Consider the following 12,563-nt stretch of genomic DNA (forward strand, 5'->3'; position numbering starts at 1 on the left):
AATTTGGTCCAAATAAATTTGCTGCTAATCACAAGTGCCACGATTGGTCTTCTAGGACTGTATCCAACCCTTTCAAGCTCTTTAACGCCAAGCCAGCATTAGTGATGTCATCCAGCTATACCCCTGATTGGCTGTGCTAGAGGGAGGAATAACTGCAGTGCATTTTGGGAAGCCTGCCAGCAAGGCATTATGGGGAAGTCCATTTGAGGTCATGTGATCCTTTATCTGACACCACCATTTGGCCAGGATTAACGCACTGCATACCCCAAAGCTTTTTGATATCGGTGAATAGGGAAATTTAGACCGAATCCGATTCTTGTACAATCCAATCGCACATGTCTGGTGCCAAGGCTTGAAACGCTTTAGAGATTCAATTAAAAAATTATATTATTCATATTCCACAGACTGCAATTTTGGTTTTCAATGGGGGTTGTGGGGGGTCCTGGTTATTTTGCCTTTCCTCAGTGATATGGAGACAGACAGGGCGTAAGTGGGTAAAGACAATGCCCTAATAACAAAACATTGGTATGGTGCCCAAAGCCCTCCAGGACCTCACATGGGATGGATTACAGGGTAACTTCACTACTTTTAACACATTGACATTTGGGCTATGCTCTGTATTCACACTGGCATCAAGGTTATATCTAAGTCAGTATGGCAGGAAGGTGGAGATAAAAACAAATAATTATATTTCCACAATTGACCATTGTTTTATTTTATTTTATTTTTTTGGTGGGGGGGGGGGGGAGGGTGTTGTACATTTTCTACTGTCTCACCGTTTATTCTCCCATTCAGAATTAATCAAAACCAACAAGACCATTCGGAAAGATCTACAATGTGAAAGTTGTTTCTCGTCTTATTCATCCGACCCCTGCTTAGTCCGGAGCACAATGAGCTGCATGGCATATGAAGACACCTGCATTCACTACAATGCCACCATCACTGAAGGTGACATCTGGAGTAGTAATACCCGCCACTATTCAAGTAGTCGAATATAACCGTATACTTGTTTTTTTTGGTTGATAAGAAAGATCTATTGCAAACTCATTTGACAAAATTGAAGGGCATGTATACTTTTGCAACCATTCTTTTATTTTACCATTGCATCCAAGATAGAATATGAAGCAACTCTGCAAGTAGCCTTGATTAAAAACATCTTTTTGTTTTCGGTATGCAGCTCCTTGGCAAAGCTATGTGTCTCCATGGTTACAGACTACAAACAAACCCTATGTGAAGTCTGATCAGCCTCCAGTCACTTGTTACTCTTTTCCATCTGCCCCTTCTTCTACTGTCTGTAAATTATCTAGAAGAGGGTCAGATGGAAGGGAGTAACATATGACTGCAGGATGGTCAGACTGCACATAGGGTTTGTTTGTAGTCTATAACCATGGAGACACATAGCTCTGCATAGGAGCTGTAGACACACAACACTAACTATCATATATTTCATCAAGACTATTAGAGACATCAGCAAAAGTATACATACCCTTTAGGAACATGGGATATCCTTTCATTTAGTATATAAGATTGTAGATATCATGATACTCAATGAAAAGATATCCCATGCTCCTTTGTCCAGGCCACCCATTCGATGATTAATCTCCCACCTCTGAACCCTCCCCAGATCTTCTTTACCCTTGTAATCAAGTGGAGCCCAAAACGGCACCCTTAGCCTTACCTACGACCCATAGTAGGACAAAAAAGCCTCATGTTACGTGAATGAGGGAATATGATCCCAGCCACCAAATCTATGTTGGCCAAATTGCAAAAGTGTTAGACATTTTTTAAAATGTTTAATGGTTTATACTATATAAATATATTATATATTTTTTCTTAATTCAAGGAAATAATGTCACTTATGAGATATTCTATGGTTGCGGTACTGAAAGTATGTGCACCTCCGGTGACAGATTGGCAAGTTATGGCAAGAAGCATGTGGAGATGAAGTTCACCTGCTTTCCGAGGAGGAGGAGCAGCAGCAGCAGCAGCAGCAGCACAATCCATCATATCCTGCACAACGCATCTCGCATCGGAGTCTTCCTCTTCTACTTAGTGTTGAGTCATTTTCCCTCATCCCATCCCCCAGTTTTTCAAAGCCGCACCCAAGGTTTATTTCATTAGGAAGTTTTTACTTGTAAGGCTAGGACTCCACGGAGACATTTGGTCGCCCGCGAGTCATGGTAAAATTGTTATTCAGACTCGTTCACAACCTTAAAAGATTTTTCCACCTTCGCAATAAATTTTTTGGTATCTAAAATGAAAAATTAAGCCACTTTGGAAATAGTCTTAAAGGGGTTGCCGGGCATGGGGCGGTTTTTCACAGTATATGATTAGTGGGGAGCCGACACCTGGACCCCGCACCAATCAGCTGGCTTCTCCATCGCAATTTATGCAGTGGTCGATGCCGGAAGCAGATGGCTCCAGTCATGATATAGTAGCCGTGTAGAGTACTGGAGCTCCTCTCCTAAGTGAATATTATCAGAGCTGTAGTAACCCAGCACGGCCACTATACAATGTACGAAGCCTTCTGCTTTCAGGACCAACCCTGCATAACTCCCGGTGCTGAAGTCAGCCAGAACAGCTTATCGGTGCGGGGTCTGGGTATTGGACCCCCATTATCATATACCGATCACCTATCCTGTGGATAGGTCATCAGTATGAAAAACTGCCCCGTGCCCAGACAACCTCTTTAATCATAAAGCTCTCATCATTTTGTCTCTACACAGACCTATGTGTCTCCATTGTAACAGATATAGACATAAAGCCATTCATCTGTCCTCTAGTTTTTGCTTACCTACCAAACTTATGTAACTAAGAATTAGGGGATGGATGGAAGGACCTAGTGGACTTCCAACAAGGACCCTTTCTGTTCAGACAGTTTTTTTCCAATCTGCTCCAAACATCAAAAAATATGCTCCGCCCCCTCAGGTCCTCAGGTTTTTGCTGAAGTGTTCCTTTAAGAATGGTGGTTGGATTTTTTTTTTCTTTTTTAGTATTGTTCGTGAGTCATTCTCTTTACACTCTGGACAACCCTGAACAACAGGTCTTCACACCCAGAGATACCAAAGAATAAATGATCTGACTGACAATCCTGTGTATGATCCTTTTTCCGTTGTTGCATAAGATTTTATGTTTTATGATGGTCCCAACATCTGGCAGCCGAAACTCTTTAGTCGGTCCACTTCTTGAGGCTTTCACTTCCACAACCCGAAAGAGTTTCATACACAGAGATTCTCTAGTGACTGGTATAGTGTGAAGGGACTGGCGCAGGGCAAATGTGGTGCCTATTTTCAAAAAGGGCTCTAGGTCTTCCCCGGGTAATTATAGACCAGTAAGCTTAACATCCATCGTGGGGAAAATGTTTGAGGGGCTATATACAGGATTATCTGACAGATAATAGTATTATAAGTGACAGCCAGCATGGTTTTAAGCACAGAAGTTGTCAAACCAACCTGATTTGTTTTTATGAAGAGGTGAGCAGAAGCCTAGACAGAGGGGCCGCTGTGGATATAGTGTTTATATGAGAGGTGAGCAGAAGCCTAGACAGAGGGGTCACTGTGGATATAGTGTTTATATGAGAGGTGAGCAGAAGCCTAGACAGAGGGGTCACTGTGGATATAGTGTTTATATGAGAGGTGAGCAGAAGCCTAGACAGAGGGGTCACTGTGGATATAGTGTTTATATGAGAGGTGAGCAGAAGCCTAGACAGAGGGGTCACTGTGGATATAGTGTTTATATCAGAGGTGAGCAGAAGCCTAGACAGATAGGCCGCTGTGGATATAGTGTTTTTGTCTAATGGGTAAATTAAGGACTATAGGTTTAGAAAGTATAGTTTGTAATTGGGTTGAGAATTGGCTCAAGGACCGTATCCAGAGAGTTGTGGTCAATGATTCTTACTCTGAATGGTCCCCGGTTATAAGTGGTGACCCCAGGGTTCAGTGCTGGGACCACTATTATTCAACTTATTTATTAATGATATAGAAGATGGGATTAATAACACTATTTCCTTTTTTGCAGATGACACCAAGCTATGTAATATAGTTCAGACTATGGAAGATGTTTGTGAATTGCAAGCAGATTTAAACAAACTGAGTGTTTGGGCGTCCACTTGGCAAATGAAATTTAATGTAGATAAATGTAAAGTTATGCATCTGGGTACCAACAACCTGCATGCATCATATGTCCTAGGGGGAGCTACACTGGGGGATTCACTTGTTGAGAAGGATCTGGGTGTACTTGTAAATCATAAACTCAATAACAGCATGCAGTGTCAATCAGCTGCTTCAAAGGCCAGCAAGATATTGTCGTGTATTAAAAGAGGCATGGACTCGCGGGACAGGGATGTAATATTGCCACTTTACAAAGCATTAGTGAGGCCTCATCTAGAATATGCAGTCCAGTTCTGGGCTCCAGTTCATAGAAAGGATGCCCTGGAATTGGAAAAAATACAAAGAAGAAGAACGAAGCTAATAAGGGACATGGAGAATATAAGTCATGAGGAAAGATTAAAAGAATTAAACCTATTTAGCCTTGAAAAAAGATGACTAAGGGGGGACATGATTAACTTATATAAATATATTAATGGCACATACATAAAATATGGTGAAATACTGTTCCTTGTAAAACCCCCTCAAAAAACAAGGGGGCGCTCCCTCCGTCTGGTAAAAGAAAGGTTCAACCTGCAGAGGCGACAAGGCTTCTTTACTGTAAGAACTGTGAATCTATGGAATAGTCACCGCAGGACCAGTCACAGCAGGGACAGGAGATGCTGCAAAAAAGGCTTCGATAATTTCCTAGAACAAAAAAATATTAGCTCCTATGTGTAGAAATTTTTACCTTCCCTTTTCCCGTCCCTTGGTTGAACTTGATGGACATGTGTCTTTTTTCAGCCGTACTAACTATTTAACTATGTAACTATGTAACTATGTAACTATGTAACAGTTCTCTTATCTGTGAAAATAATAAAATGTTATGAAAAAAACAGTACTTAATAATTTTATATTTAGGATAGATTAAAGTTAAACTTAACTTCTGGAGCCTTGTTAAGAGAGAGTCCAACTTAATGATACATTTTTTTACTTTTTGCATATTCTTAATTAAAAACACCCTACTGTTTTGTATATACAGCTCCTATTTAAACTCCATGGAAACAGACTACAAACAAATCCTGTGTAGTCTGGTCCTGCACTTATACTCCTTCCATCTGTTCCCTACTTCTTACTAGCATACATTTGGGGATGGAAATATGACTGGAGGATCAGACTACACAAGGTTTTTTTTGTAGTCTGTTACCATAGAGACATATACATCTACATAAGAGCTGTTAAACAAAAAAAGGATATTTTCTTATTAAGACTAATTGAAACGTCAAATTTATTGGCGTATGAGGATCTGCGAGCAACTAATGAAGAAGCACAATCGAGGAGACAGAAATACTCAAGAAAACATAATAAACAAACTTGTCTTAAAATATAATTCTGGATGTCAATAAACTCGTAATGGAAGCAGTCCATATCAATTCTGTCGCAAACGGGGACCACCATATACCATAAAGGGGTATTCCGATCTATTAAAGGCATATCAATAGTTTTAGCCATCAATGTCTGATTGTATTTTGTCTAGAGCTCCTGATCCCTAGGTCCCCAAAAAATTAATTTGCCAAATTACGAGTGGAGATACTGATCGCTCACTCTCTCCTCTTTTTTTTTTTTTTTTTTTTTGCAGATGTAGCCCGGTGTTGAATGTAGTAATGATGTGTTTTTTATTTACCAAAACTCATTGTGATAGGATGATTTGCTATGTGAGGATTTACATAGGACTGAATTTTGAATATTTGAACTATGAAAATGCAAAAACACTACAACCTCAAGTTAAAAGATAAACTAAGCTCTGCTACATCATGAAGATATCCATCTGGTGACCATATCCCAGGGGCTTACTGCATCATGTCACCAGATTATAATGTATGTTGTCACTTACCATTTGCTATGAGCTAAAAATACGTGACTGGTGCCCTCATAGTGACTGTAAATGCTGAACTGATTGTCATCATCGAGTCTAATTATATTTTCTCTGGCGTCAGGTGCTCGTCTCAGGGGACAAAAAGCTCAGATATCCCTCAAGAGAAAAGAAATGAATGTTTAACAACAAAAAGCTTTATGCACCACATGAACATAATATGATACCATCCAAACATATTAAAAGGGTTGTAGAAGATTGAAGAAACATGGCTGCTTTCTTTTAGAAACCATGCCACTCTTGTCTACAGGCTATGTCTGGTATTGCACTCAAGTGACTAAGGCAGTGATCGCTGATTTAATTAAATGGGACTGAACTGCAATACCAGGCATGGCCAATGGACACAGGTGGCGTTGATTCTGGAAGTAAGAAGAAATGTTTTCCTAATCTCAAAAAACCCTTTTAGGCAAAGAAACCCCAATGTATTAAGCATGCTTCCCGTTCCGCCTATGATCGCCCAAAACGGTCTATTTGTAAGCAAATTAGCATAAACCCCCGCCCCTTTTGTGAGACGGTTTTCTAGACAGTCACCTGAAAATTATGACGTTGGCTTGTATGTTACTTGTTGTAACGTCTATGGCCACGGCCCGTCGATCGGTCGTTAACCCCGACAGCCGTGGCCATGGACAGCTTACCTGCCTGCAGTGCCGTCCCCCAGTCAGGCGCCGGCACTCTCTTCCGGGTTCCGAGTGTCTCCGGCGGGTGCGCGCGCCTGCGCGTGCACGGCCTTAAAGGGCCAGTGCGCGCGTTTTGCAAAAACTGCAAATCTGGCCCAGGATGCCCTGGGCTATAAAAAGGGCTCTGCCCTCTTGCCCTTTGCCAGAGCGTTGTTAGTTTTCCTGTTGTTCGTCTTGCTTATGGTCTCCCAGTGTCTTCCAGCCTCCCAGTGTACCCTGCTCCTGTATTCCGTATCCCGTATCCTGTTTCCATGCTACCTAGTGCTATTGCCGTGCTGCGCTACCTACCGTGCTGTGCTACAGTCTACGCTACCCTGCTACGCCTCACCGAACGACTTCCCACCGCCTGGTTCTGGACGTGTTCGCCTCGCCACTGCCTACGATTGCCTCAGGTACTCTCGCTGAACCATTGAACTGTGTACTTTCCGGGTTGGCCAGCTGCCATCCCCGCTACGCGGTACGGCCCAGTGGGTCCACACCCCGCATCGTGACACTTGTGCTACAAGTTCCTAAAAAGTACTTTGCTTTGGTCATGGACACACTTTCCTATAACAGCACACCGTATGGCTAGGAGTGGTATTGCAAGTAAAAAGTATATTCTATAATGTGTGAAGGGAAGCAGGGGGTTTGGGGCTCTGTGTCATATTTGGAGGTACACTTTTCAACAAGGTCCAATGTAAGGTCTGATCTTTTTTTCTTTTGCACTAAAACACTAATTCTTTACCATATTCTCATAATCCTATGACCAATAGACAGAATGCTCCTCCAATATGCTATCCGGTGGAAGGTCTATACTAAGCGTTCTGCTTTAGTAGATAATCGATTGTAAATTTACTGCATACATTCTGGTGTGATACGGCATTACCAACAGGACAGATACTGAAATCTACAGAATTAGGTCATTTCTTTTTACATGTTATTATTGGAATGTTTTTGAAAATCTGATCCTATTTTGGCCCAGACCATTAACTTTTGGAATTCTTCTTTATGTCCTGGAACCTTTATTGAGATATTTTGTTTCAGTAGTAATAGATCCTTCTATGTTAGAGTATATATGCAATGTAAACTTTACCATATTGCCATATATATTAATATTAAACTACTGTGACGTAAAGGATTCCTGCCATACCTACCTAGAGATCTGGTCACTTGAAGTTACAAGTCCAAAACCTGAGTCTGCACTACTGAGAAATCATGGAAACATGAGAACATACAAATTCCATGCAGATGTTGCCCTTGGTTCCAAGACATCACTGCTAGAAGGAGCACGGAGCCACCATCTGTCTGTCCGTCCGTCCGTCCGCCCGTCTGTCCGTCTATCTATCTATCTATCTATCTATCTATCTATCTATCTATCTATCTATCTATCTATCTATCTATCTATCTATCTATCTCATATCTATCTATCTATCTATCTATCTATCTATCTATCTATCTATCTATCTATCTATCTATCTATCTATCTATCTATCTATCTATCTATCTATCTGTCTGTCTGTCTGTCTGTCTGTCTGTCTATCTATCTCATATCTGTCTGTCTGTCTATCTATCTATCTCATATCTGTCTGTCTGTCTGTCTATCTATCTATCTCATATCTGTCTGTCTGTCTGTCTATCTATCTATCTATCTATCTATCTATCTATCTATCTATCTATCTATCTATCTATCTATCTATCTATCTATCTATCTATCTATCTCATATCTGTCTGTCTGTCTGTCTATCTATCTATCTCATATCTGTCTGTCTGTCTGTCTGTCTCATATCTGTCTGTCTGTCTATCTATCTCATATCTGTCTGTCTGTCTATCTATCTCATATCTGTCTGTCTGTCTATCTATCTATCTATCTATCTATCTATCTATCTATCTATCTATCTATCTATCTATCTATGGTTCCAAGACATCTGTCTGTCTGTCTATCTATCTATCTATCTATCTATCTATCTATCTATCTATCTATCTATCTATCTATCTATCTATCTATCTATCTATGGTTCCAAGACATCACTGCTAGAAGGAGCACGGAGCCACCATCTGTCTGTCCGTCCGTCCGTCCGCCCGTCTGTCCGTCTATCTATCTATCTATCTATCTATCTATCTATCTATCTATCTATCTATCTATCTATCTATCTATCTATCTCATATCTATCTATCTATCTATCTATCTATCTATCTATCTATCTATCTATCTATCTATCTATCTATCTATCTATCTATCTATCTATCTGTCTGTCTGTCTGTCTGTCTGTCTGTCTATCTATCTCATATCTGTCTGTCTGTCTATCTATCTATCTCATATCTGTCTGTCTGTCTGTCTATCTATCTATCTCATATCTGTCTGTCTGTCTGTCTATCTATCTATCTATCTATCTATCTATCTATCTATCTATCTATCTATCTATCTATCTATCTATCTATCTATCTATCTATCTATCTCATATCTGTCTGTCTGTCTGTCTATCTATCTATCTCATATCTGTCTGTCTGTCTGTCTGTCTCATATCTGTCTGTCTGTCTATCTATCTCATATCTGTCTGTCTGTCTATCTATCTCATATCTGTCTGTCTGTCTATCTATCTATCTATCTATCTATCTATCTATCTATCTATCTATCTATCTATCTATCTATCTATCTATCTATCTATCTATCTATCTATCTATCTATCTATCTATCTATCTATCTATCTCTCATATCTATCTATCTATCTATCTATCTATCTATCTATCTATCTATCTATCTATCTATCTATCTATCTATCTATCTATCTATCTATCTATCTATCTATCTATCTATCTATCTATCTATCTATCTATCTATCTATCTATCTATCTATCTATCTATCTATCTCTCATATCTATCTATCTATCTATCTATCTATCTATCTATCTATCTATCTATCTATCTATCTATCTATCTATCTATCTATCTATCTATCTATCTATCTATCTATCTATCTATCTATCTATCTATCTATCTCATATCTGTCTATCTATCTATCTATCTATCTATCTATCTATCTATCTATCTATCTATCTATCTATCTATCTATCTATCTATCTATCTATCTATCTATCTCATATCTGTCTGTCTGTCTGTCTGTCTGTCTGTCTGTCTATCTATCTATCTATCTATCTATCTATCTATCTATCTATCTATCTATCTATCTATCTATCTATCTATCTATCTATCTATCTATCTATCTATCTATCTATCTATCTATCTATCTCATATCTGTCTGTCTGTCTATCTATCTATCTATCTCATATCTGTCTGTCTGTCTATCCATCCATCCATCCATCCATCTTTATCATATCTAACTTTTCTAGATTATCATTCTTGTACTTAACGGAGGAGTACTCAATATAGAAGGGGCAATACATCTCCTTGAAGTCTGGGTGACCCTGTAACAAAATGATAACTCCGTAACTGTTAAAATGTTAGAAGATAGCTACTTCCTGGACCGAGCAATAAGAGGATTCATTGGCCAGCAGAATAATATATATCATCCTTTAATTTCTATCTTGGCAAAAGTCAATCCATTATTTCGTATTATCCCTTCATGTAAACATGTATAGATTATATCTAAATGGCTTCTATGGATACATTTCTTCATTTTTATTATATTTATTATTATCAAAGTTTTACGAGACTCCATGCTGCAAATGTTAACATTATTAAACAGAGAAGTTGATGAATAAGCCGTATTCCTCCGCTACATATAATTTCAGTGGTTATTACAGTCTTATATTGAGGTATTTCAAATTTCTTGATGGTTTGATGTTTACAGATTCCAGCAGAAGAACACCCATGATATACTTCCGATAATGAATATGTGTCTATTAAAGAAGAAACACAGATATGATTTATATTGATATCTAAAAAAAAACTCTCAACATTTTACATAAGCATTTACAAGCATTACACATCCTGTCTATATAGTCGTAGAACTATGTTGTCAGGACTGGAAACCTACCGGAAGTAATAGAAAGATAATACAGTCTGCATTCAAAATGTGAAAACCGTTTTTTAATATCTTGCTTCAATGTTGAGATATGATCACTTAAAGTTACAGGCCCTAATCTTAAGGCTGCACTACTGAGAGATCCTGGATTGTGATTTCTGACAGGTGTAGAGTTCATCATGGAGACCATGTGTAGATCCAAATCAACAAATACAGTACATTGACGACGCTATATATAAATACATAACACAGCACCTGACAGGTATCAGAAGGAGATATATTGCCATCAGAATCTCTCAGTAGTCCAGTCTCAGGCTTTGGGCCTGTAACTTCCAACAAGCATATCTCAGCACAGAAGTAAGATATGAAAAAATGGTTTTCACACTTTTATTGTATACTAAAGGGCCTATTTTTTTGTATCTACTTTTGCTGTCTATATCGAACTCACTGACCTTTAGTTATAGATGTTGAATAATGAATGCAATGAGTTTCTTCCCCATTACACTGGATAACATCCGTTGCGTGGCAATTAGAATTATTTGAGGGATAGCAGCTAGGACACGTTTTGCCATTGCTCTTTCTGCTTTTCAATGACCCTGTAATACATTGCATAAATCAAGAGCACATACTGTAGATAGAAGGTAAGTTGATTGAAATCCAGTCGTCTATCATTGTGAAGCCGTAAATAAACACTTGTTTTGTGTTTTGCACATATGTAGCAGAGCTGAATTGGTCATTGACCATTTTATTTTGTGCATCTCTATAACTCTCTGAGTCATTAGTTTTAAATTGCATTGGCAAACGTGGCCGGGGCGAAAAAAGAAAGCTTAGGGCCCCATTGCAAAGTATAGAATGGGCCCCACCAAGCTGAGAGCTCCTCGATTGAAAAAAATTGGCGCTGTTCCACTGTTTTAGCCGATCTCTGCCCTAGTGACAGTTTTTTCACAAGACAGGTGACCAAGTCCTTGCCGCTGGGCACGTTGGGTATCATTACCTGAAGTGCGGGGTTTAGCAGAATATTAGTGACCTGAGAAAAATGTCCAGGTTGATTAGGTTTTAGGCTTTGAACTTTGTTATAAAGGAGACCAATAATAATAGAAAATATACTGCAGTCAAAAGCACAATCAACTGATAGAAAAGTTAAGGTATTAGTTACGTTTCCTAGAATTTGCAGTTAGTTGCTCCGGACTTGCTCCTTAGCAATATACAGTGTCAAACTCGATCGTCTTAATTCCACGGTTCCGGGGGTCTACCAACATTTGGGCATCTGCACGTCCAATTTTAATGACCTCCGAAATAATTCTGTTATCACACAGGACATATCATGAAGTGATTTGTGAGTAAAAGGCAGCAAGTGATTGGGTGATTGAGTGATTGAGTGATTGGGTGATTGAGTGATTTAAATGGGGTTGTCTTCTACTGGACCTTTGAGGAACAATTAGGTCAGAACCTGGGCAGACCGGAGGATTCTCTGGAGGACCATTCCTGAGCAGAGAACATAGTGAAACTTTTTTGAATAATAGTAAATGCGGGCAAAGTAGTAGTTTATAGTATATTGATAAGGAGCAAGTGAGGAGCAACTGACATGAGTTTAATCTCCATAAGATTTAACCTGCCCGTCTTTGAGAAGACCACTTATGATATAGGCCAGATTTTCTGCAACAATTTTTGAATTCCCTTATCTCCTATGTGTATTGGCCTCTTCTTTGAGAAGACCACCCTTTTAGAAGACCACTTTTCATTGCAGTTTTGAATGGTCTTCCCAAAGAGCTTTCACTATATGTCCATATTACATTAGAAGTAGAGATGAAGGAGTCTTCTTACACATGGGCTCCGCGGTACCGCACATATCAGTATCACAGCAATCTGTTTTGATAGACAATGTCTTATCTTTACTGGTTATGAT

Source organism: Rhinoderma darwinii, chromosome 10, assembly GCF_050947455.1.
Source record: "Rhinoderma darwinii isolate aRhiDar2 chromosome 10, aRhiDar2.hap1, whole genome shotgun sequence".
NCBI lineage: Eukaryota > Metazoa > Chordata > Amphibia > Anura > Rhinodermatidae > Rhinoderma > Rhinoderma darwinii.